Source organism: Eurosta solidaginis, chromosome 1 (genome assembly GCF_040869045.1).
Source record: "Eurosta solidaginis isolate ZX-2024a chromosome 1, ASM4086904v1, whole genome shotgun sequence".
NCBI lineage: Eukaryota > Metazoa > Arthropoda > Insecta > Diptera > Tephritidae > Eurosta > Eurosta solidaginis.
In genome coordinates, this window is record NC_090319.1 from 331,250,718 (window position 1) to 331,278,663 (window position 27,946).

General features: G+C 35.6%; 1 protein-coding gene across 12 annotated transcripts in view; it reads right to left on the reverse strand.

The window, feature by feature from the left end:
- The window catches only part of CtBP (C-terminal binding protein), a 121,449-nt gene extending 95,091 nt beyond the window's left edge, over positions 1–26,358 (reverse strand). For 8 of the 12 annotated variants that reach the window (XM_067762183.1, XM_067762181.1, XM_067762185.1 and 5 more), the window contains exon 1: positions 25,426–26,358. The gene's annotated coding sequence lies outside the window, so the exon portion shown is untranslated. The remainder of the gene's footprint in view (positions 1–25,425) is intronic. The other 4 variants (XM_067762178.1, XM_067762177.1, XM_067762179.1 and 1 more) reach the window with 4 other exon arrangements.
- Positions 26,359–27,946: the final 1,588 nt, after the last annotated feature.

Genomic DNA, 27,946 nt, shown 5'->3' on the forward strand with positions numbered 1-27,946 from the left:
AAACTTTTCGCAATTTCTCCCCATTTTAACAGCTATAAGCTTCAAATTTCACCGATTGCTTACGTATATAGCATATATTGTTGTCTGAAAAAATCATAGAGATCGGTTGTATATATAGTATATATATCATACAACCGATTGTTCAGATAAGAAACTTTTCGCAATTTCTACCCCATTTTAACAGCTATAAGCTTCAAATTTCACCGATTGCTTACGTATATAGCATATATTGTTGTCTGAAAAAATCATAGATATCGGTTGAATATATAGTATATATCTCATACAACCGATTGTTCAGATAAGAAACTTTTCGCAATTTCTACCCCATTTTAACAGCTATAAGCTTCAAATTTCACCGATTGCTTACGTATATAGTATGTATTGTTGTATCAAAAAATCATAGAGATCGGTGATATATATAATATATATATGATGGTATATATAGTATATATATATATAGTATATATATATATAGTATATATATATATAGTATATATATTTTTTTTTGCGATTTCGGCCTCATTTTAACAGCTATAAGCTTCAAATTTCACCAAATGCTTACGTGTGTAGCATATATTGATGTCTGAAAAAATCATTGAGATCGGTGGTATACATAGTATATATCTCATACAACCGATTGTTCAGCTAAGAAACTTTGCGCAATTTCTGCCCCGTTTTAACAGCTAGAAGCTTCAAATTTCACAAAATGCTTACGTATATAGCATATATTGTTGTCTGAAAAAATCATAGAGATCGGTGGTATATATATTATATACTTCATATAAACTGTCATTTTTGCCCCTTTTTTACAGCTAGAAGCTTCAAAATTCATCAAATTTCATCAAATAATTACGTTTACGTCATATATTGTTGAAATACGTGATCCGTAGTCATAGTTTTTACACGCAGACCACAAAAAACCTGAAAATTTGCATCCTCACACAAAGTACCTACCTGTTTTTTATTTTATATTTATCTTAAAAATCGTTAAGGTATGTAGATCTGTTCACTATATATTTCTGACCTTATACATCCGATTATTCGGAGATTACGAGCGGGATAAGATTATTGTTCAGCCTCATTCATGAAAGGTATGAAGTCTTCGGCACAGCCGAAGACAGTCCCGTTTTTACTTGTTTATTTTATATTTATCTTAAAAATCGTTAAGGTATGCAGATCTGTTCACTATATATTTCTTATCTTATACATCCGATTATTCGGAGATTACGAACGGGATAAGATTATTGTTCAGCCCCATTCATGAAAGGTATGAAGTCTTCGGCACAGCCGAAGACAGTCCCGTTCTTACTTGTTTTACATTAACTTTGCAAAGGCTAGGGAAAGACTTGGTTTTTAGAAATCTGTCTGCTATTTGGGCGTTTCGCGCCAGCACAAGTAGATTACCATCACGGATCGGCTGTGCCGAAGACTTCATACCTTTCATGAATGGGGCTGAACAATAATCTTATCCCGTTCGTAATCTCCAAATAATCGGATGTATAAGATAAGAAATATATAGTGAACAGATCTACATACCTAAACGATTTTTAAGATAAATATAAAATAAAAAATAGGTAGGTACTTTGTGTGAGGATGCAAAGTTTTAGGTTTTTTGTGGTCTGCGTGTAAAAACTATGACTACGAATTACGTATTTGAACAATATATGACGTAAACGGCACTATTTGATGAAATTTTAAGAATTTTGAAGCTTCTAGCCGTAAAAAAGGGGCAAAAAAATACAGTTTATATGGGGTACATAATATATGTACAACCGATCTCTATGATTTTTTCAGACAACAATATATGCTATATACGTAAGCATTTGGTGAAATTTGAAGCTTCTAGCTGTTAAAATGGGGCAGAACTTGCGCAACGTTTTTTATCTGAACAATCGGTTGTATGAGATATATACTATGTATACCACCGATCTCAATGATTTTTTCAGACATCAATATATGCTAAACACGTAAGCATTTGGTGAAATTTGAAGCTTCTAGCTGTTAAAATGGGGCCGAAATCTCAAAAAAAAAAAATATATATATACTATATATATATACTACTAGCAGACCCGGCAGACGTTGTTCTGCCATAATTTTGGCTTATCTGCATATATTTTAATAAGCTTTTTCCGTCTAACCCTGCCCTACCCCTCTACACTTTTTCCTAATCTTTTTATTCACTCCTCCCTCCGTCTTTTTCGCTTCATCTCCATCTTCGTCTCATTCTATCTCTTTCTCAGTCTCCTTCTCTCTTTTCTCTTCTCTCCTCCTTCTTCTTCATCTCTTATTGCCAGTCCCAGAGGGTGGTATGTATTTTGTTCCAGTCCTATTCCGAGTCTCAGTCCCAGTCCCACTCCGAGTCTCAGTCTCAGTCCCAGTCCTAGTCCTAATTCCAGTCCCAGTCCGTCTCTGGTATACTTCACGGAAAAAGCATCCTAAATACTAATATAGACAAATTTATATACGAAATTTCAGGCAAATCCCTTATTGCCAGTCCCAGAGGGTGGTATGTATTTTGTTCCAGTCTCATTCCGAGTCTCAGTCTCAGTCCCAGTCCTAGTCCTAATCCCAGTCTCGGCCCTCTCTGGTGTGCTTCCGGGGAAAAAGCATTGTTAATACTAATATAAGTAAATTTATATACCAAATTTCAGGCAAATCGAATAGGACGTCTGTAAATAGGTATGTGGGTATTATTATTAATTCATGTCTTTATTTCGGCTTCGCATGCATATTTATCAGTTTTGCCAGGTTGATGCGACTAAATCGAATATCACAATGAAAATTACTTTAAAGTTCCCAGCAACAGCTTTCATTTGATATCCATAATACATACACATTCTAGGGGTATCCGGGTCGATGTTTTGGCCTATATCTCGAGAACCTAGTCACCCAGTGGTGTAAAAATTACTCTGTACTAAAGCACACATCACAGCTTCAATTTGATACCCATAATATAAAAACACATTCTAGGTGTATCCGGGTCCACGTTTTGGCCTATATCTCGAGACCCTAGTCACCCAGCGGTATAAAACTTACTCTGTACTAAAGCACACATCAGCAGCTTTCATTTGATATCCATATTCTATAAACACATTTCAGGGGTACCCGGGGCCATGTTTTGGCCTATATATCGAGACCCTAGTCACCGATTTGGGATTTCAAAATCAACTAACCATCATCTCTCCTTCCTGTACTTTTCCTAAAAATTTCATGGCAATCTTTCTATCGGTTCTCGAGTTATGGAGTGACAATCAAAATGTACACTTCTTTTTATATATGGGGTATTCCATCCCATTTCGACTAATTTTGAACCCGACCCCTTTAGAATTGGCTGAAAGTTTTTCTTCTGTTTCTAGCTTACGAAAGACGTTTTTCAGAAGTTTTTCAAATTTTTTCATCCAACTCAAAAAAAGTTATGAATTTTAAAAAAAACACCGTTTTTGTTTTCAAAATGCTATAACTTTTTCAAAAATTGACCGTTTGGGATATTTTTTTCTTAATTTGTTTTTAAATGTACTTTTCGGAAAAAATTCAAAAACATTTTTAAAGTTTTTTTTTTTGTAATTTTTCAGTTTTTCGAGATTTTTCGAATTTCGCCCTTTCTTTTTTCTCATAAAAACCTTTCAATCAATTCTGCAATCATCCCCACTAATCCCGGAGTGGGCCGAGATTTTTTTTTTTTTATTTAATTGAAAAAAAAAGTTTAAAATTTTTTTTGTATTTTTTACGAAAAGTACATTTAAAAGCATATTTAAAAAAAAAATGATCCCAAACGGTCAATTTTTGAAAAAGTTATAGCATTTTGAAAACAAAAACGGTGTTTTTTTTTAAATTCATAACTTTTTTTGAGTTGGATGAAAAAATTTGAAAAACTTCTGAAAAACGTTTTTCGTAAGCTAGAAAAAGAAGAAAAACTTTCAGCCAATTCTAAAGGGGTCGAGTTCAAAATTGGTCGAAATGGGATGGAATACCCCATATATAGATTTATTTATTACGGTCTTTAAGACCTATTTGATGTTAGGTAAACATTTGTTTCATTAAATATTAAGTGTTTTACAATATAAAAACAATTTTACTTTAAACTTATTAATGATGATAAACAGTCCATTTCTGCTTGGCGAGGTGATGTTTAATGTCCCTTTTAGGCCCTCTCGGTATTTCCAACCGCTATATTTAAATACATGTAGATCGAATTTTCAAATGCATGAACCTCTTCGTTGTCTGTGCCAAGATTTCAATAATCACTGCAATAATATTAATACTTGCGACACACTTTAAAGTATAAAAAGATATATACTCACTGCCTTGAACTCATATAATATTGATACTTGCGACACACTTTAAAGTATAAAAAGATATATACTCACTGCCTTGAACTCATAACTGTTTCAAAATCACATGTTAAACTAAATCTGTTACCTGCTCCAGTTACTTTGGGCGGGTGGCTCGGAATCACGTCCTTTCCAACCTCCCACACATCGCAGCCCTACTCATTGTGTGTTATATAGACATCAGCTGCTTGAAATCACGTCCATTCCGACAGCACTAATAATCAATAGTTACTTTGGGTGGGTGGCTTGGAATCATGTCGTTTCCAACCTCCCACACATCACAGCGCTACTCATTGTGTGTTAAATATACATCAGCTGCTGGAAATCACGTCCATTCCGACAGCACTAATAATCAATAGTTACTCTGGGCGGGTGGCTTGGAATCACGTCCTTTCCAACCTCTCACACATCGCAGCCCTACTATTGTGTGTTAAATATACATCAGCTGCTCGAAATCACGTCCATTCCGACAGCACTGATAATCAATTCCGTTGCTCGGCATCACAGTCCATCCCGACAACTGATTCAATAATATATGTATATACATATTTTATAATATAATTTTGCTCACTATGTATGATTGTTAATTTTACACTGTAATCCGCATTTATATTCATTCATTCATTCATATTTAGTCAGATTAACTGTAAAATTTTTAGACTAACAAATAAATAAATAAATAAATATTTCCACAATCTTTTATCTCAGTAGGTAGTTCATTGTACATTTTGTACCCTGTGTATTCTAAAGTCTTCTTTGCGAACTCTGTTCTTACTTTAAGCAGTCTTATATTATTGCAGTATCTAGTTCCATAACTATGGATCTCGTGATTATATAATATTTTATTGCTCAGGTAACTCGGTAGCATTCCTAATCTTACATGATGTATAAACTTCAAAGTGAAGTAACTTATTGACTGTTTTATACTAAGCCAGTTTAACCGATTCAGCTATATAGTTTTTGATGTTCTTGGGGGACATTTTAATATAAATCGCATTGCCTTGTTTTGTTGTATTTATAGTCTTTTAATTTGCATATCACTCGCTATCAGCTGAATTGTAGGACAGTATATAAAGTGCGGCTCAATAATTGAACGATACACCATTATTTTATGACGTTGACTAATAAGTTTGCATGTTCTGTACATGAATCCTAATTTCTGCGCAATTTTTCTTTCAAGATAATTTATATGTTCCTCAAAATCCAGGTTTTCATCATGGCTATGCAAGCACTGACTTATATAAAGAGGACCCAAATACAGATAAGAAATAAGTGGTACGACCGAGAATTAACAAACCTGCATAAAAGAAAAATAGAATCTTATAAAACTGCTCGAAATACTGGATTTTGGGACGAATATAACGTCATTAAGAAAATATATAAAAGAACCATAATTTATAAAAAAAAGAAATACATGGAAGATAGAGTAAATCATAACAATGGCGATATGAAACGTATGTGGAAGTGTCTAAAAGACCTCGTCGAGCTTAATGATGTTAAAAAACATATCACTAAAATTGTAATTAACGGTGAATGCCTGGAAAATGAATATGATATAGCTAATGCCCTAAATAACTTTTTTATACAAAGTATTGTTGAAATTAATGATAGCATCGAAGAAATTGTAAATGGGGATGAAATAAGCGCAAATCATAGTAATCCATTTGAAACATTTAAATTTACTGACATTGTAGTGGACGATATTATTATTATCACAAAATCACTTAAAAACAAATATGGCGGCGACAAGCTTTTATCGGAGGGTGTCGTTAAAGATGCCATGACATATACTGCTAATTTCTACAAAGACATAATTAACGAATCCTTAAACAGCGGTATTGTACCTAGTTACTGGAAAATTTCAACAATAATACCTGTTGAAAAAGTAAAAAATACAATGAAACCTGAGAAACTACGTCCAATTAACACGTTACCTACAGATGAAAAAATTATGGAGACAGTGGTGAAGGATCAACTTGTGGCATACTTAGAGAAGCACAATGTGATTATCCCAGAACAATCGGGATTCAGGAAGAGCCATTCTTGTGAAACAGCGTTGAATATGGTAATTGCAGATTGGAAAGAAGACATGGCGGACAAAAAATTTACGGTGTCTGTCTTCTTGGATTTAAAACGGGCTTTTGAAACTGTCGATAGATCTGAGCTATTGGACGTTATGTTTAAAATTGGTATAAGAGGAAAGGCTTTGGAATGGTTCCGGAGTTATTTGGGTGACAGAAAACAGAGAACGATAATTGGAAAGGAGGTTTCATCAGTGGTGGATGTTAACATTGGTTTACCACAAGGCTCGGTCTTGGCGCCAATATTGTTTACATTGTATATCAATGATATCAAAAGATGCTTAAAATATTGTAAAATACGTCTATTTGCGGATGATGCATTGCTTATCATAAGTGAAAAATATGCAGAATGTGCCATGCTGAAAGTACAAGAAGACCTGGACTCGCTATACAAATGGTTATGCCTTAGAAAACTGAAATTAAATGTCGAAAAAACTAAGTTCATGATATTTTATAAAAACACCAATATCATAAGTAACAATAGTTTAAATAATATTACGCTGAAGGTAAAAAACATGGAAATCCAAAGAGTAGACAAAATTAAGTATTTAGGAGTTTTGATTGATGATAATCTAAATTTTGGAGAGCATGTAACTTATCTGGAAAGGAAAATTGCACAGAAAATAGGCTTCATGTATAGAACATGTAAACATATCAGTCAAAGTCATAAAATATTGGTATATCGTTCAATTATTGAACCACACTTTATTTATTGTCCTACTATTCTGCTATTAAGTAATGATATATATATTAAGAAACTTCAAATACAGCAAAACAAGGCAATGCGATTTATTTTAAAATGTCCTCCAAGAACGCCAAAAATTGTAATGCTCAATAGATTAAACTGGCTTAGTATTAAACAGTCAGTTAGTTATTTCACATTGAAATTTATACACCAACTTAGGTTAGGAATGTTACCGAATTACCTGAGTAGTAAAATACATTATAATCATGAAATCCACAATTATGGGACAAGAAATTGCAATAATATAAGACTGCCTAGAATAAGAACTGAGTTCGCCAAAAGGTCTCTTGAATATTATGGTATAAAATGTATAATGAGTTACCTTCTGATTTGAAAGACTGTGAAAATATTAGTAAGTTCAAAGAAAAATTGTTTTTATATTGTACGTCACTAAATGTGACATGAGTAGTTATGTTTAATTTCTTATTTTAACCTAAACTAGGTCTTAAAGACCGTAATAATAAATAAATAAAAAAAAAATAATCAATATGTCTTGGTTATTGCGAAATCGATCACGTACACCTAAATAAGGGACGATTTGCAACAAATTGTCTTTCCTAAGGATACAATTTTTGTCCATTGTGCCATCAAAGAAAGTTATTTTGCCAACTGAGGAGGCAACCAAGTAGGCCCAAAACCATCACACTCCCACCGCCATACCTTAAAGTTACCTTCAAATTTTTATCTTTGAACTCTGAAATTGCTGTTTAAGCTGTATATTTGCTTTATGCCATATAAGCCAAATATATAAAAATATTGATTCAGAGATGATACGTGTGGTATTAATAAGGGATGAAGAAGAATGGGAAAAACTGAGAGAAGATAAAAGACGGAAGGAGAAGGAGACTCAGAAAGAGATAGAGTGAGACGAAGATAGATTAGATTAAATTATTTAGATTAGATTAGAAGTGAAAAAGGCGGGAGGAAGGAGTGAATAAAAGGATTAAGAAAAAGTGAAGAGGGGGAAGGGCAGAGTTAGACGGAAAAAGCTTATTAAAATGTATGCAGATATACCAAATTTAGGGCAGAACAACGTCTGACGGGTCTGCTAGTTATATTATAAAAGGAATAACAGTTTCGGCCCCTGGTCGTTATTTATTTGCCTATTATTTTTAATTATATTTAGTTCATTTGGCGACTCATTATTACAAGGACTGTTGTTGCTGTTGTTGTAGCAGTGCCTCAGCCCACCTAACAGATGCGACCGATCACAAATTGTCATCAATATCCTCTAACGGGAGTCCAAGGAAATTTGCTGTTTCAACCATAAGGAAAGGGGTGTTAGAGGCGGTGGTTCCACATTACAATTAAAGAGATGGTTGGTGTCATGTGAGGACACATTGCAAGCGGGGCATACATTTTGTATGTCGGGGTTGATTCTGGATAGGGAAGAGTTTAACCTGTTACAGTATCCAGAACGAAGTTGAGCAAGAGTGACACGCATTTCCCTGGGAAGTATGCGTTCTCCAGAACGAAGTTGAGCCAGAGTGACACGCGTTTCCCTGGGGAGTATGCGTTCCTCTTCCGCAAGTTTTGGATACTTTACTTTGAGTACTGGGTTCACCGGGCAATTCCCGGCATAAAGGTCCGACGCCTGTTTGTGGAGTTCACCAAGGACCTGCTTATGTTTTTTCACTTCATACGGCTGTGTTCTCAGATGCCGTATTTCCTCAAAATGCTTACGGAGATGACTCCTTAAGCCCCTAGGCGGTGCTGGCTCGTCAATCAGATGTCTGTTGGGATGCCCAGGTTTCTGGGTATTCAACAGGAACTGTTTGGTCAGCATCTCGTTTCTTTCCCTGATGGGGAGTATTCTCGCCTCATTATGTAGATGGTGTTCTGGGGACATAAGAAGACAGCCCGTGGCAATTCTGAGAGCAGTATTTTGGCAGGCCTGTAGCTTCTTCCAGTGGGTAATTTTTAGGCTTGGCGACCATATGGGTGACGCGTAGCACGTAATCGGCTGGCTAATTGCTTTGTATGTAGTCATGAGCGTTTCTTTATCTTTTCCCCAGGTACTGCCAGCAAGGGATTTGAGGATTTTGTTACGGCTCTGAATTCTCGGAACAATTGCGGCTGCGTGCTCACCAAAATGTAGATCCTGATCAAACGTCACACCCAAGATTTTGGGGTGTAGGACAGTCGGCAGCGTAGAGCCATCGACGTGGATGTTCAAAATGGTCGACATTTGGGACGTCCATGTTGTAAATAAGGTCGCGGAAGATTTAGTCGGTGATAATGCCAGGTTTCGCGAGGCGAAAAAACTGGAGAGATCAGGGAGGTAGCCGTTTATTTTATTGCATAGCTCATCGATCTGTGGGCCTGGGCCTGTGGCCATTACTGTGCAGTCATCGGCGTAGGAAACGATTGTGACTCCTTCCGGTGGTGAAGGTAGCTTAGATATGTAGAAATTAAACAAAAGTGGGGATAGGACACCACCCTGTGGCACCCCTTGTTTAATTCTCCTTGGCTTTGATGTTTCGTTTCTAAATAGCACCGATGCCTGCCGACCACCCAGATAATTTGCGGTCCACCTTTTAAGACATGGGGGAAGGGTAGACCCTTCCAGGTCTTGCAGTAACGAGCCATGGTTGACCGTATCAAAAGCTTTTGATAGGTCTAGCGCTACGAGTACTGTTCTATGGTGGGGGTTTTGATTTAAACCGCAATTTATCTGGGTGCTGATGGCATTTAGCGCGGAGGTAGTGCTATGGAGTTTTCTGAAGCCATGCTGATGGGAGGCTAGTTGCAAATTTGCTTGGAAATAAGGGAGCAAAATGGCTTCGAGCGTCTTTGCTACTGGCGATAGGAGAGATATCGGACGATACGACTCTCCTATGTTAGCTGGTTTACCAGGCTTTAGTAGCGGGACCACCTTGGCCATTCTCCATTTCTCGGGTATGACAAAGGTGGAAAGAGACAGGTTGAAGACCTGCGCTAAATATTTGAAACCCTCTTTCCCTAGGCTTTTAAGCATCGGCATGGCTATGCCGTCTGGGCCCACTGCTTTGGATGGTTTAGCGCGACCAATGGCGTCCTCAACCTCTTTAGCGGTGATGGTGATTGGTGACGCGCTGAATTTGTGTTTATGTGCGTGTCTGTTGGCCCTCCGTCTAACTTTGTCGACCGTAGAATGCATTATATATTGTCGGCAGAAAGCGCTCGCGCATTTTTTCGCATCCGACAGCACTTTGTCGCCAAAGGCGATGGAAACTTTGTCTTTGTGCTTAGTCGGATTCGATAGGGACTTTACGGTGGACCAAAGTTTACCCACACCGGTAGAGAGGTTACAACCTCTTAGGTGCTCCTCCCATTTCGCCCGCTTGTGTTCATCCACAAGCAATCTGATGCGTTGGTTTATATCCCTTATTTGGGGGTCGCCTGGATCAAGCTGCCTTATAAGGTCACGTTCTCTCGCTAAGTTTGCGGCCTCCGCCGGGAAGTGGGGCCGGATTTCGGGAATTCTCCCGGCGGGAATGAAACGTGCCGAGGCGGATTCAATGACCTTGCGGAAGGCACGCTCCCCTTGGCGGGCATCAGTCGGGATAGGGAGGGCAGCAAAGAGGTTGTCTGTAAAGGATTTATATTCTTCCCACTTTCCTTTTTTAAAGTTTATGAAAGTGCGTTTTTCGGTGACGATGAAGTCGGCGGTACGCTCGAGCGAAACAAGTATAGGCAGGTGGTCGGATGCCAATGATACCATCGGCTGCCAGTTGACGCAGTTTACGAGTTCTGCGCTCACGATTGAGATATCTGGCGAACTGTGACAGCTTCCTACCATACGTGTGGGGGCGTCTCCGTTTATTGTGCTGGTTCATCAATCATATGTCTGTTGGGATGCCCATGTTTCTAGGTATATAACAGGAACTGTTTGGTCAGCATCTGAGAGCAGTATTTTGGCAGGCCTGTAGCTTCTTCCAGTGGGTAATTTTTAGGCTTGGCGACCATATGGGTGACGCGTAGCACGTAATCGGCTGGCTAATTGCTTTGTATGTAGTCATGAGCGTTTCTTTATCTTTTCCCCAGGTACTGCCAACCAGCAACTGAGGGATTTGAGGATTTTGTTACGGCTCTGAATTCTCGGAACAATTGCGGCTGCGCGCTCACGAAAATGTAGATCCTGATCAAACCACACACCCAAGATTTTGGGGTGTAGGACAGTCGGTAGCGTAGTGCCATCGACGTGGATGTTCAAAATGGTCGACATTTGGGACGTCCATGTTGTAAATAAGGACTCTTTCCTGACAATTTGTTACAATCTATGTCCTCAATACATAATCTTTCCAAAGACTTTACTCGACTCTGCACCAAGTATGCTTGTACCTTCTCGAACTCCAAAATAATATTTGTTCTAAATATGAGCCAAATCGGACCAAAAATACGATTTTTTTGAATATCTCGATCGTTGCGCCATCTAGCGGTGATTTTTCTCCATAGGTCGCTTTCTATTCATGTATGAATTATGTGTTCCAAATATGAACCAAATCGGACGACAAATACGATTTTTTGAAATATTTCGATTCATGCGCCGCCTATCGGAGTTTTTTTCTTATTATTGCATTGTCATCGGGCTCTGAACTATATTCCAAGTTGCAAGCTTGTAGCTTATCGGGGAAATTCATTCACAACGTTTAAAAACACAAAAGATATTGCAAACCTGTCATAAAACATATAGTTACCATGAAAAATTATCTTCAAACGGCGATACAAGGTGTGTTAAGGGCGATAGCCGACGATACAATTCAACTTACATTCTGCCTGTTGTTGTTGTAGCATTCTGTCTCATCTATGTCCTTATTTGAGTATTGTTTATAAGCGTTTGGACAGGGAGTAAGCGATATGAAGAAACCGGCGCGAATATATTATAATCAACTATAAACGATTGTTAGCTAATAAAAAAGCTAATCCAAAAACAAAATACAACTAAATAAATTAGAGTTAAATGATACCTCAAAAATATTGTTGGATCCACTTTCACTTTGCAAATTTTGATATACTTTATTCTACATACATACATACATATGTACATACACATTTAGAATTATTCATTCCATGTGACACCTTAAAAAAAGAGAATGTTATTAATGCAAAAAAAAATCAGCTCAATTAACTCAATAATATTGGTGGGAATAACATTTGCTGAATAATAAACATATGCGGATTTGATATGTCGAATTCATGTTTAATTCTAACTAAATCGCTTACAAAGCAGATTTTTCGATTAGACATGCTTCTCCATACAACTTGTAAATGTATAGATATGTATGTACGTTGTATGTGTGCGTACGTTGTATGTGTACAAACATAGCATGCAGTCAACTTAAACGCATTGTCAGTGTAAATGTATAGATATGTATGTATAGGTAAATGTGCGTACGTTGTATGTGTACAAACATAGAGTCAACTTAAACGCAGTCATTTTGTGTGTTTTTGTGTCAAAATAAACTTTTCCAACCTAACAAATAAATGCATACTTCCACGTCGTAGCAGGGATCACTATGGACTAAATTGTTGATCATTTTAAACTACTTGAGGCGAAAAAAGTGGTAATACTAGGGAGATAACCACTTAAATTGGAGCATGGCTCACTTATTATGGTATTGCACTGTCATTCGTATTAGAAACAATGGTGAGGGATTCAATGAATTGTTAAACGCAATACAGAGAGAAGCTTTATAGCTTCATAAACTCCCAAATCCAATTGTCGGCCTCACCTACCCGAGGTAAATCCTGCTACAAATATATTACATATTTGCCAGGAGAGCCTCTGGCGACCCAAGCTTCTCGTGGAACTAGATGTGCTTGTAACTGAGTCTATATCTAGCAAAAAACCATAGTCATAGATAACACGCCCAAAAAACCATCGACATTTATTTTTTGCTACAAAATTTCTTCTTTTTGGAGAAAAGAGCACCTGAACCTTTAACATTTCGAGTAATTCGCGGCCCCCTTTTTACACTGGGAAAAAATGATTCTTCAGTATCTTTCAGTAACACGTCACGATTGCATTTGACCAAATCCTTTGCAGGTCGAGCGCTAAAAGCTTTCTTCTATTTTGAAGTTTTTCTTAATCTAACCCGCAGTTTACTGCCTGTTGTTGTTGTTGTAGCGATAAGGTTGCTCCCCGAAGGCTTTGGAGAGTGTTATCGATGTGATGGTCCTTTGCGCTGGGGTCCTCTAACACCCCTCTCGCTATGCTCCACCCCTGTTGAAACTGCAAGTTTCCTTGGAATCTCGTTAGAGGACATTGATGACAATTTGTGATCGGTCGCACCTATTGGATTGGGCGATTCACTGCTGCCACAACAACAACTATACTCCTCCTACAACGCCGAAATCCTGTGTTCACGCCCGGTCAAATCAACATAAAAATTTTGACAAAGTTTTGTAAAGGTAATTCTATACGACAGCACGACACTCTTGATAAACATCCATAAATATGGTTCCCAGCGGGTTTAGGGGGTAAAAATATACTCGCGGTAGGTATGCCTGTCGTAAGAGGTGAATAAAATACCATATTCAAGGGGTGTGTAGCGCAACCCTTTCAGGTTGCCAGCGCAATATATTGCTTCTACAAACCAATTGACAACCCCACCTACCCGTTGCGAATCCTGTTGCTGTAACAGCCTAGGCTCTGGCGACCACAAGTTCCCCATGGATCTAGGGGCTGGGAGGGCGATATGGCCTAGAAGGTCGCATGTGGTCATAACAAAACGTTCTCGAGATGGTTGTTGTTGTTGTTGTAGCAGTGCTTCGCCCCATCCAATAGGTGCGACCGATCACAAATTGTCATCAATATCCTCTAACGGGAGCCCAAGGAAACTTGCAGTTTCCTCAGGGGTGGACCATAATGAGAGGGGTGTTAGAGGCGTTGGTTCCACATTACAATTAAGGAGATGGTTGGTGTCATGTGGGGACACGTTGCAAGCGGGGCATACATTTTTTATGTGGGGGTTGATTCTAGATAGGAAGAGTTTAATCTGTTACAGTATCCAGATCGAAGTTGAGCTAGAGTGACTCGCGTTTCCCTGGGGAGTATGCGTTCCTCTTAGCTGTGAAGTTGGCACCTACTTGGGCCAATAATTAAAAAAACCATATCTCATTCGTTTGTCCACCGTTTGTCCAGGAAAAATTTTCGTTTGTCCACCTTTTGTTAAAAAGTTATTTCAAAAAAAAAAAATCGTGTGTGAAGTTGGCACCTCCATTTGAGAGTATTTGAAAAAACTAAATGCCATTCGTTTGTCCATCGTTTGTCCACGTTTGTCCAGGAAAAATTTTCGTTTGTCCACCTTTTGTTAAAAAGTTATTTAAAAAAAAAATCCTGTGTGAAGTTGGCACCTCCATTTGCGAGTATTTAAAAAAACCAAATGCCATTCGTTTGTCCATCGTTTGTCCACGTTTGTCCAGGAAAAAATTTCGTATGTCCACCTTTTGTTAAAAAGTTATAACAAAAACATTTTTTTTCGAAAAAACCCAAAAAGGTTTTTGTTTCGCTTTATTGCGCTAAATCGTATGTCCGTCGTTTGCCCAACGTTTATCCATGTTTGTCCAGGAAAAATTTTCGTTCGTCCACCTTTTTTTAAAAAGTTATTTCAAAAAAAACAAAAATTGTGTGTGAAGTTGGCACCTCCATTTACGAGTAATTAAAAAAATCAAATGCCATTCATTTGTCCATCGTTTGTCCACGATTGTCCAGGAAAAATTTTCGCTTGTCCACCTTTTGTTAAAAAGTTATTTCAAAAAAACAAAAATCGTGTGTGAAGTTGGCACCTCCATTTACGAGTAATTAAAAAAACCAAATGCCATTCGTTTGTCCATCGTTTGTCCACGATTGTCCAGGAAAATTTTTCGTTTGTCCACCTTTTGTTAAAAAGTTATAACAAAAACATTTTTTTTCGAAAAAATTCAAAATTTTTTTTGTTTCGCTTTATTGTGCTAAATCGTATGTCCGTCGTTTGCCCATCGTTTGTCCATATTTGTCCAGGAAAGTTTTCGTTTGTCCACCTTTTGTTAAAAAGTTATTACAAAAAAACAAAAATCGTGTGTGAAGTTGGTACCTCCATTTCCGAGTAATTAAAAAAACCAAATGTCATTCGTTTTTCCACGTTTGTCCAGGAAAAATTTTCGTTTGTCCACCTTTTGTTAAAAAGTTATAACAAAAACTTTTTTTTTCGAAAAAACTGAACAAATTTTTTGTTTCGCTTTATTGTGCTAAATCGTATGTCCGTCGTTTGCCCATCGTTTGTCCATGTTTGCCCAGGAAAAATTTTCGTTTGTCCACCTTTTTTTAAAAAGTTATTTCAAAAAAACAAAAATTGTGTGTGAAGTTGGCACCTCCATATACGAGTAATTAAAAAAATCAAATGCCATTCGTTTGTCCACGATTGTCCAAGAAAAATTTTCGTTTGTCCACCTTTTGTTAAAAAGTTATAACAAAAACTTTTTTTTCGAAAAAACCCAAACATTTTTTTGTTTCGCTTTATTGTGCTAAATCGTATGTCCATCGTTTGCCCATCGTTTGTCCATGTTTGTCCAGGAGAAATTTTCGTTTGTCCACCTTTTGTTAAAAAGTTATTTCAAAAAACAAAAATCGTGTGTGAAGTTGGCACCTCCATTTACGAGTAAAAATTTTCGTTTGTCCACCTTTTGTTAAAAAGTTATAACAAAAAAATTTTTTTTCGAAAAAACCCAAAAAAATTTTTGTTTTGCTTTATTGTGCTAAATCGTATGTCCGTTTTTTGCCCATCGTTTGTTCATGTTTGTCCAGGAGAAATTTTCGTTTGTCCACCTTTTGTTAAAAAGTTATTTCAAAAAAACAAAAATCGTGTGTGAAGTTGGCACCTCCATTTACGAGTAATATAAAAAACCAAATGCCATTCGTTTGTCCATCGTTTGTCCAGGAAAAATTTTCGTTTGTCCACCTTTTGTTAAAAAGTTATAACAAAAAATTTTTTTTTCGAAAAAACCCAAAAAAATTTTTGTTTCGCTTGATTGTGCTAAATCGTATGTCCGTCGTTTGCCCATCATTTGTCCATGTTTGTCCAGGAGAAATTTTCGTTTGTCCACCTTTTGTTAAAAAGTTATTTCAAAAAAACAAAAATCGTGTGTGAAGTTGGCACCTCCATTTACGAGTAATTAAAAAAACCAAATGCCATTCGTTTGTCCACGTTTGTCCAGGAAAAATTTTCGTTTGTCCACCTTTTGTTAAAAAGTTATAACAAAAACTTTTTTTTTCGAAAAAACTGAACAAATTTTTTGTTTCGCTTTATTGTGCTAAATCGTATGTCCGTCGTTTGCCCATCGTTTGTCCATGTTTGCCCAGGAAAAATTTTCGTTTGTCCACCTTTTTTTAAAAAGTTATTTCAAAAAAACAAAAATTGTGTGTGAAGTTGGCACCTCCATATACGAGTAATTAAAAAAATCAAATGCCATTCGTTTGTCCACGATTGTCCAAGAAAAATTTTCGTTTGTCCACCTTTTGTTAAAAAGTTATAACAAAAACTTTTTTTTCGAAAAAACCCAAACATTTTTTTGTTTCGCTTTATTGTGCTAAATCGTATGTCCATCGTTTGCCCATCGTTTGTCCATGTTTGTCCAGGAGAAATTTTCGTTTGTCCACCTTTTGTTAAAAAGTTATTTCAAAAAACAAAAATCGTGTGTGAAGTTGGCACCTCCATTTACGAGTAAAATTTTCGTTTGTCCACCTTTTGTTAAAAAGTTAAACAAAAAAATTTTTTTTCGAAAAAACCCAAAAAAATTTTTGTTTTGCTTTATTGTGCTAATCGTATGTCCGTTTTTTGCCCATCGTTTGTTCATGTTTGTCCAGGAGAAATGTTCGTTTGTCCACCTTTTGTTAAAAAGTTATTTCAAAAAAACAAAAATCGTGTGTGAAGTTGGCACCTCCATTTACGAGTAATATAAAAACCAAATGCCATTCGTTTGTCCATCGTTTGTCCAGGAAAAATTTTCGTTTGTCCACCTTTTGTTAAAAAGTTATAACAAAAAATTTTTTTTTCGAAAAAACCCAAAAAAATTTTTGTTTCGCTTGATTGTGCTAAATCGTATGTCCGTCGTTTGCCCATCATTTGTCCATGTTTGTCCAAGAAAAATTTTCGTTTGTCCACCTTTTGTTAAAAAGTTATAACAAAAACTTTTTTTTCGAAAAAACCCAAACATTTTTTTGTTTCGCTTTATTGTGCTAAATCGTATGTCCATCGTTTGCCCATCGTTTGTCCATGTTTGTCCAGGAGAAATTTTCGTTTGTCCACCTTTTGTTAAAAAGTTATTTCAAAAAACAAAAATCGTGTGTGAAGTTGGCACCTCCATTTACGAGTAAAAATTTTCGTTTGTCCACCTTTTGTTAAAAAGTTATAACAAAAAAATTTTTTTTCGAAAAAACCCAAAAAAATTTTTGTTTTGCTTTATTGTGCTAAATCGTATGTCCGTTTTTTGCCCATCGTTTGTTCATGTTTGTCCAGGAGAAATTTTCGTTTGTCCACCTTTTGCTAAAAAGTTATTTCAAAAACACAAAAATCGTGTGTGAAGTTGGCACCTCCATTTAAGAGTAATTAAAAAAACCAAATGCCATTCGTTTGTCCATCGTTTGTCCACGTTTGTCCAGGAAAAATTTTCGTTTGTCCACCTTTTGTTAAAAAGTTATAACAAAAAATTTTTTTTTCGAAAAAACCCAAAAAAATTTTTGCTTCGCTTGATTGTGCTAAATCGTATGTCCGTCGTTTGCCCATCATTTGTCCATGTTTGTCCAGGAGAAATTTTCGTTTGTCCACCTTTTGCTAAAAAGTTATTTCAAAAACACAAAAATCGTGTGTGAAGTTGGCACCTCCATTTAAGAGTAATTAAAAAAACCAAATGCCATTCGTTTGTCCATCGTTTGTCCACGTTTGTCCAGGAAAAATTTTCGTTTGTCCACCTTTTGTTAAAAAGTTATAACAAAAATGTTTTTTTTTTTTTCGAAAAAACCCAAAAAAATTTTTGTTTCGCTTGATTGTGCTAAATCGTATGTCCGTCGTTTGCCCATCATTTGTCTATGTTTGTCCAGGAGAAATTTTCGTTTGTCCACCTTTTGTTAAAAAGTTATTTCAAAAAAACAAAAATCGTGTGTGAAGTTGGCACCTCCATTTACGAGTAATTAAAAAAACCAAATGCCATTCGTTTGTCCACGTTTGTCCAGGAAAAATTTTCGTTTGTCCACCTTTTGTTAAAAAGTTATAACAAAAATGTTTTTTTTTCGAAAAAACCCAAAAAAAAATTTTGTTTCGCTTTATTGTGCTAAATCGTATGTCCGTCGTTTCCCCATCGTTTGTCCATGTTTGTCCAGGAGAAATTTTCGTTTGTCCACCTTTTGTTAAAAAGTTATTTCAAAATAACAAAAATCGTGTGTGAAGTTGGCACCTCCATTTACGAGTAATTAAAAAAACCAAATGCCATTCGTTTGTCTATCGTTTGTCCACGTTTGTCCAGGAAAATTTTTCGTTTGTCCACCTTTTGTTAAAAAGTTATAACAAACATTTTTTTTTTTTCGAAAAAACCCAAAATAATTTTTGTTTCGCTTTATTGTGCTACATCGTATGTCCGTCGTTTGCCCATCATTTGTCCATGTTTGTCCAGGAGAAATTTTCGTTTGTCCACCTTTTGTTAAAAAGTTATTTCAAAAAAACAAAAATCGTGTGTGAAGTTGGCACCTCCATTTACGAGTAATTAAAAAAACCAAATGCCATTCGTTTGTCCATCGTTTGTCCATCGTTTTTCCACGTTTGTCCAGGAAAAATTTTCGTTTGTCCACCTTTTGTTAAAAAGTTATAAAAACGACAATATATAACATATACAAATAAGCAGTTTTCTTTGTTTGTTATTTAATATTGTATGGCCTCGAGCTCGACAATTTACAAACATTTTTACAAACTAAAGGCCAAAAAACCAACAAAAAAATTAGTTATAACAAAAAATTTTTTTTTCGAAAAAACCCAAAATAATTTTTGTTTCGCTTTATTGTGCTAAATCGTATGTCCATCGTTTGCCCATCATTTGTCCATGTTTGTCCAGGAGAAATTTTCGTTTGTCCACCTTTTGTTAAAATGTTATTTCAAAAAAACAAAAATCGTGTGTGAAGTTGGCACCTCCATTTACGAGTAATTAAAAAAACCAAATGCCATTCGTTTGTCCATCGTTTTGGTTATAACTTTTTAACAAAAGCTGGCCAAATAAAAATTTTTTTTGTGTTTGGGTTTTTTCGAAAAAAAATATTTTTGTTATAACTTTTTAACAAAAGGTGGACAAACGAAAATTTTTCCTGGACAAACGTGGACAAACGAATGGCATTTGGTTTTTTTAATAACTCGTAAATGGAGGTGCCAATTTGTTTGGGTTTTTTCGAAAAAAAAAAAATTTTTGTTATAACTTTTTAACAAAAGGTGGACAAACGAGAAATTTTCCTGGACAAACGTGGACAAACGAATGGCATTTGGTTTTTTTAATTACTCGTAAATGGAGGTGCCAACTTCACACACGATTTTTGTTTTATTGAAATAACTTTTTAAGAAAAGGTGGACAAACGAAAAATTTTCCTGGACAAACGTGGACAAACGATGGGCAAACGACGGACATACGATTTAGCGCAATAAAGCGAAACACAATTTTTTTGGGTTTTTTCGAAAAAAAAATTTTTGTTATAACTTTTTAACAAAAGGTAGCCAAATGAAAATTTTTCCTGGACAAACATGGACAAACGATGGGCAAACGACGGACATACGATTTAGCACAATAAAGCGAAACAAAATTTTTTTGGGCTTTTTCGAAAAAAAAAATTTTTTTGTTATAACTTTTTAACAAAAGGTGGACAAACGAAAATTTTTCCTGGACAAACATGGACAAACGATGGGCAAACGACGGACATACGATTTAGCACAATAAAGCGAAACAAAATTTTTTGGGTTTTTTCGAAAAAAAAAATATTTTTGTTATAACTTTTTAACAAAAGGTGGACAAACGAAAATTTTTCCTGGAAAATCGTCGACAAACGATGGACAAACGAATGGCATTTGGTTTTTTTAATTACTCGTAAATAGAGGTGCCAACTTCACACACGATTTTTGTTTTTTTGAAATAACTTTTTAACAAAAGGTGGACAAACGAAAATTTTTCCTGGACAAACATGGGCAAACGATGGTCAAACGACGGACATGCAATGTAGCACAATAAAGCGAAACAAAAATTTTTTTGGGTTTTTTCGAAAAAAAAAAATTTTTTGTTATAACTTTTTAACAAAAGGTGGACAAACGAAAATTTTTCCTGGACAAACATGGACAAACGATGGGCAAACGACGGACATACGATTTAGCACAATAAAGCGAAACAAAAATTTTTTGGGTTTTTTGGAAAAAAAATTTTTTTGTTATAACTTTTTTACAAAAGGTGGACAAACGAAAATTTTTCCTGGACAAACGTGGACAAACGATGGACAAACGAATGGCATTTGGTTTTTTTAATTACTCGTAAATGGAGGTGCCAACTTCACACACGATTTTTGTTTTTTTGAAATAACTTTTTAAAAAAAAGGTGGACAAACGAAAATTTTTCCTGGACAATCATGGACAAACGATGGACAAACGAATGGCATTTGGTTTTTTTAATTACTCGTAAATGGAGGTGCCAACTTCACACACAATTTTTGTTTTTTTGAAATAACTTTTTAAAAAAAGGTGGACAAACAATGAAATGAAATGAAGTACTTAGGAGTTTTAATTGATGAAAACCTGATTTTTGGAGAACATATAAATTATCTTGAAAGAAAAATTGCGCAGAAAATAGGATTCATGTACAGAACATGTAAACATATTAGTCAGCGTCATAAAATAATGGTGTATCATTCAATTATTGAGCCGCACTTTATATACTGTCCAACAATTCTGCTGATAGCGAGTGACATGCAAATTAAAAGACTACAAATACAACAAAACAAGGCAATGCGATTTATATTAAAATGTCCCCCAAGAACATCAAAAACTATAATGCTGAATCGGTTAAACTGGCTTAGTATAAAACAGTCAATAAGTTACTTCACTTTGAAATTTATACATCATGTAAGATTAGGAATGCTACCGAGTTACCTGAGCATTAAAATATTATATAATCACGATATCCATAGTTATGGAACTAGATACTGCAATAATATAAGACTGCCTAGAGTAAGAACAGAGTTCGCAAAGAAGACTTTAGAATACACAGGGTACAAAATGTACAATGAACTACCTACTGAGATAAAAGATTGTGAAAATATTAATAAGTTTAAAGTAAAATTATTTTTATATTGTAAAACACTTGATGTTTAATGAAGCAAATGTTTACTTAACATCAACTAGGTCTTGAAGACCGTAATAAATAAATATTATTATTATTATTATTATTTTATTAATTACGGCCAAAAAAGCCTAATTCATTGTATAGTACAATTTACAAAATTCATAATTGTTTCTTAAAACTATTTCATTAAAAAGAAATGAGGAAATTTATTGTTTAACTAGTATTAAATATTTAAATTTTTACAATACAGAAATAGTTTTTCTTTAAACTTAACAACGTTTTCAGTCTTTTATCTCTGCTGGTAGATCATTATACATTTTATAGCCTACGTATTCTAAGGTCTTTTTTGCGAACTCGGTTCTTACTTTGGGCAGTCTTAAATTTCTGCTACTCCTAGTTCCATAGTTATGGATCTCATGATTGTTCTGTATCCTATCACTCAGATAATTTGGTAACATTCCCTGTGTTATGTAATGTATAAACTTCAAAGAGTAATAACAGATTAATTGCTTAATACTAAGCCAATTTAACATAGGAAGCATAATACTTTTTGATGTTCTATAAGAGCATTTTAGTATCAAACGCATTGCTTTGTTTTGCTGTATTTGGAGCTTATTAATTAACATATCATTTGTTACTAGTAGTATTGATGGGCAGTAAATAAAATGTGGTTCTACAATTGATCTATATACTAATATTTTATGATGTTGCCTCATATGCTTACATGTTCGATACATAAATCCTATTTTCTGTGCAATTTTCTTCTCTAAATGATTCATGTGTTCTGTGAAACTTAGTTTCTCATCAATTATTACACCTAGGTACTTCATTTGATCTACTCTTTCAATTGCATAGGTTTTTATTTTCAGACTAGACTGGATTAAGTTATTATGGTTCTTGTTAAATATCATATACTTAGTTTTATCAATATTAAGTTTTAGCTTTCTACTGCATAGCCAATTAAATAAATTATTTAAGTCTTCTTGTATTTTCATGACAGCGCAATCTACATTTTTGTCACTAATGCTAACTAATGCATCATCCGCAAAAATACTTATTTTACAATTTCTCAAATGTCGCAAATGGAGGTGCCAACTTCACACACGATTTTTTTTTGAAATAACTTTTTAACAAAAGGTGGACAAACGAAAATTTTTCCTGGACAAACGTGGACAAACGAATGAGATATGGTTTTTTTAATTATTCGCCCAAGTAGGTGCCAACTTCACAGAGCTGTTCCTCTTCCGTAAGTATTGGGTACTGTTCTTTGAGTACTGGATTCACCGTACAATTCCTGGCATAAAGGCCCGACGCCTGTTTGTGGAGTTCGCTGAGGACCTGCTTGTGTTTTTTGGCTTCATTCGGCTGAGTTCTCAGGTGCCGTATTTCCTCATAATCCTGAAGCCACTGGGCGGTGTTGGCTCATCAATCAAATGTCTGTTGGAATGCCCAGGTTTCTGGGTATTCAACAGGAACTGTTTGGTTAGCATCTCATTTCTCTCCCTGATGGGGCGTATTATCTATTCTTTAAGTGTAACCCCATTTAATCTGTAACCCAATTTAATTTCTCGAGATGCGTCGGGCTTGGTCCCGGAAAGTACCGGCGCATTTTGACACCTCTCCCGATATTACGAGCAATTATGACCTAAAGTACAGGGGATTCAAGGGGTTGTGTAGCGCAATATATAGCTTCTCCAACCCAATTGTCAACCTCACCTTCGAGCGGCGAATCCCGTTTCACTAACAGACGAGGCTCTGGCGACCCCAAGCTCCTCATGGAACTTGGGGGTGGGGAGGGAGGGATGGCCTGAAGGTTCAATGTGGCCATATAAATCGTTCCCGAGATGGTCGGGCCAGCACCTTAATGGTGCTGTGTTACCGGAGCGTATCGGATCTGTATCCGACAAAGGACCATCACATCGATAACACTCCCCAAAGCCTTCGTGGAGTAACCTAATCGCTACAACAACAACAACACAACAACCTAAAGTACAGCTTCTGATCAATCCATTTCGTCGCAACACTGAAAGGAGTTGTTGACCAGGCATGGCGAAATACTAAAATAAAAAGAACAACCAAATTTTAGTACCTTCTTCTGATAAGCACTTCGCATCATTTATTCACGTTGTTAATAGTTGTACCCCAGGGCTACTAAATATTATCATGATTAATGGTGGTCCTTTGCCGGATACAGATCCGGTACGTTCCGGTAACAAGCACCATTTAGTATGACTACATGAAACCTTCCAAGGCCATACCGCCCTCCCACACCCTACATCCATGAGGAACTTGGGGTCGGCAGAGGAAAAATTTTAGAATAGCACCCGCCGAGTTCGGGGTAAAACTTGGTATCAAATAAAAGAGGGAGTTCTACCGATCACAAATATATATATTTTAAAGTGCGCAAACTTATAATTTAAAAGTTATTTGTTGTTAAAGTTTGCAAATTTAGTAAATTTTGTATCACTTTAAATTACAATTTACTTTCAAAACCTTAATCCACATACATATCTATATAAATTGGCAACGATAAACTTAAATTGCATTTTTGTATATTTCACATTTCATTTTTGCATTGTTTTTACTTATTATAAATGTTTTTATTAATATATATATATATATATATATATATATATATATTTTATTGATGACATTACAAAGCTGTGCTGCCACATAAACAAAAAAAAAACAAATATAAATATTACCTTACCACCTTTCAGTTAATAAAAAAAAGGTAAAATATATATTATTACTACTCATTTTGAGAAGTTGAAACACCCTTACGCGTAGGCGGCCTTCGGCCGCGCTTATATAAAATAACCCTGTGTGGACTTAGCATGGCGTCGCCCAGGGTTATTTTTTATAAGCGCGGGCGAAGGCCGCCTATGCAGAAAGGTGTTCTACGTAGAATTACTATACATGGCGCAGCCGGTGTTGGATCGGCTAACATAACAATAAATATAAGAGATATAGGGTAATATCAGCTCGTTCACAAATGCAAAAAAGAGCTCTTTCAAATTTTTGGTAAATAAAGACTACAAAGGTTTAAGATATACATACATCAGACGAAAGGTATTTTTATAAGTTATTTTTCGATTCTGAACTTGTTCCGTTTTTTAGATGTGGCAGCACAGATTTGTAATGTCATAAAATATATATACGTATACACATATAAAAGTTGTATAGAAATTTGCAAACTTTAACAACAAATAACTTAAATTATAAGTTTGCGCACTTTAAGATATATATATTTGTGATCGGGAGAACTCCCTCTTTCATTTGATACCAAGTTAAACCCCTAACTCGGGGGGTGCTAAACTAAATCGCTGCCAACAATTGAAACTCAAAGGGCAGGAAATCGCTAAATATGAACTAACAATCAAATTATAAATACATACAAACCAACCAACATCGATATGAAAAATCAATCATGTAAAATCACCCTTATGGGGCCAAGTAGTGTTTATATGGGACTACTTTGTATAACATAATAATTTAAGTAAGCATATATTTTAAAGAATTTTTTATACAAAAAAAATTTAATTGAATTGCGATTCCGCGTCAAAATGTGTCAACAAAGTACGCCGCCATACTTTACTAGTTCTGCACTCGCGCCATAAGCACTCGCCGAAACATTAAACTCTTTTAATAATTTCTTTTTTTTTTGTCACTACTCGTCACTTTCTTTCTTGTGTAGCGTGCAAGTGCGTAGAGGAGGCGGCATACATTGATGCAGAATTCAATAGGTTGCCAAAATATTTTTTAAATGCATGGAAGTTATCTTTAACTCTAAAACCAGAACTAAAGCACAGCTTTGTATGCATATTTGAAATTCGTACGTTTATTAAGCTTGGCACAAGCGAGCAAAAAAACACAAACCCACTTGCTTCAACCAGAAATCACTAAATACCAACAAAGTTAGATATTTTGACTAATGAAAAACGCTTACCACATATACGTTTCACTTTTTCAATTGAATAAAATTCACGAAGCAATTTGTTGAATGGTCACCACCATGTATATATGTACTTATTGACCGACTTGTGTTCTGTGAGACGGTGACAAGGTCTGAAAACGAAAGGAGAATGACTACGCGTTTAATTGCAAAATGCTTGTTCTCGTTAAACACAATTTTTTTCCTTTTGAATTCTTAAAAAAATTAATTTCTTTTTTGTTTTGCAATTTGAAAAATTGTTTTTATAATTTTTGCGGCCGCGGCGGCAAACCTTAAATATTGTGTTGCTACTCGTCCACTTTGTTATAGGCTTGCTTTTTTCTGCCTTTGGGTCGAGTAGCCTTTTTGCTGCTATTAAAAATTTTCCTTGATTTAATCGAGGAAACACTTTACTTTAAAAACTGTTTTTTCTACACAAACACTTCCGCGCTTGACGAAGCACACAATTTCACTTGTTTTAGTTATTATTTATGTTTTTATTTGGTATTTTGGTAAATTTTTACAAGCAACACATTCGCTGACGAAACAAAATTTTACACTCGTAGCTTTCAAAATGGCGGAAAATGTTGGAGAATACGGCAATTCTTTTTGCTTTCTCTTCGTCTTCTCTTCCTATATTTTTAGTACAAAAATGACGCGATAGTGCATTTCGCACAATCCACGAGCGAGTAAAAATGTATCGCCGCATTGACAGTTTCAACTCGTTACAATTGCCGTTTTTCAGTTTTCCAGTTTGTTAGGAACTTCCAAACATATTTCTTTGCACCATTTGTTTATTTTACCATTTAAATAACTACAACTTTACAATTGCACGAACCTTTACTCTTCCAACAGGAATTTTCAAATATTCGCCGCTTTTCTATATAAAATATGGAAAGAAAACAGCGCAATGGAAGGTTTGTGAACATTGGCGACTAACGAATTTGAACGAGCTGCGAAAATATTTAGTACACGTTGCCATGCGGCTTTTTACACCACAGGCTTGCATTTGCAAATTTGTTCTGTACAATTAAGGGCGGATTTACATAAACTATGTGGCAATTTCTAAGCGAAAAAAGCGGCGTAGAAAGTTTAATGTGCTCATGTCAACTCGTTCCCGAGATGGGCTTGTACCTTACTGATGATAACAAGCATCATCAGAACCAAGGCGAATTTATACTAGGTGGTGGCAAAGCGAATTCAACCAATTCGCCGTGCGTAAGAATGTCAAGTCAAAAGAAAATTTTCATTGCTTTCGATTAACTGACATGCTGTATGGAAAATTATAAAGAAGCAATCAGCTGATGGGATAACACCACCTGTAATGAATTCGCCTTGTTCAGAACGTACCTGATCTATAGGGCGAATTAATGGTGACATATAAACAAGGCGAATCTATACTAGGTGGTGCCAAGCGAATTCAAACAATTCGCCGTGCGGAAGAATGTCAAGTCAAAAGAAAATTTTCATTGATTTCGCCTTGCTTATAACCATAAAGCCATAACCAGATAAAACAGCTGATCGAACCTACCTTGTGTTAAACTCATCTATATGAAAAACAGAGCTGTAAAACTGTGCGATCATTTGAAATTTAAATCATTAATTTAAGAATGCTTGCTCTTCATTCATTCATTCTTTGTTACGGAATGTGGCTTAAAAGTTAACCCATTCTTCATTCAGTAGTGGAAGAAAAGACTGCTCTCCTGAACTCATTCGAAGAAGTGAAATAATGGAATGAAACACAAACATTTTTCAATACAGAATAAGCATTCAAATGAATGCAGCCTTTGCTGAGTGTGCACACACTTTCTAGTACAAATCAATTATGTCGTACTTGCACAAAACCCTCTCAAATATCACATGGTTGTATTCAATTAAACCACTTCAAAATATCAAAACAACAATATAATTAATGTCCGTGATTATCAGTTTTCTCCATATTTAAAAGATAATAAAGCACGAAGAAGTTAACTGGAAAAGTATTCTTATTGAAATTTTCCTAAAAATTTAATAATAAAAAAAGCAAATGACAAATATTTCAACATCTCTGTTCCGAAAATTGTCATCGCTCTAAATAAGAGTTGCCAATGTGTCATATAAAAGGCTTGCATTAAAAACTACTAGCCTACATTTGCAAGTCCTCAATTGGTGATTAAATAATTGAAGAAAAGGCAACACAAAGCTCTTAAGTTCCTCCATATATTCTTCCTAGCGATATATGGTCAAATATTGTATCTATACTGGTTTGTGAGTTTGCAAATTGCAATAGCAATATACTATTTTCTAAGAAAAATATTCTGCTCAAGTAAGACTGAATTCAACGAAAAAAAATCCAATCCTTTACCAATGCCGTGCTGTAAAAAAACTGTAGTCCGATGGAGCCAGTCAATCTCTTTGTGGGGAGGGAAATTAATAACATCTGAAGAGTTTCTCCCAATGGAACATATTTTGTGGAACAGATGAAGGAAAACGGGGAAGGTGAGTCAGGTGAATAGAAAAAGCCTGAATCGCCGTAGGACGATGCCATGGAAATAGA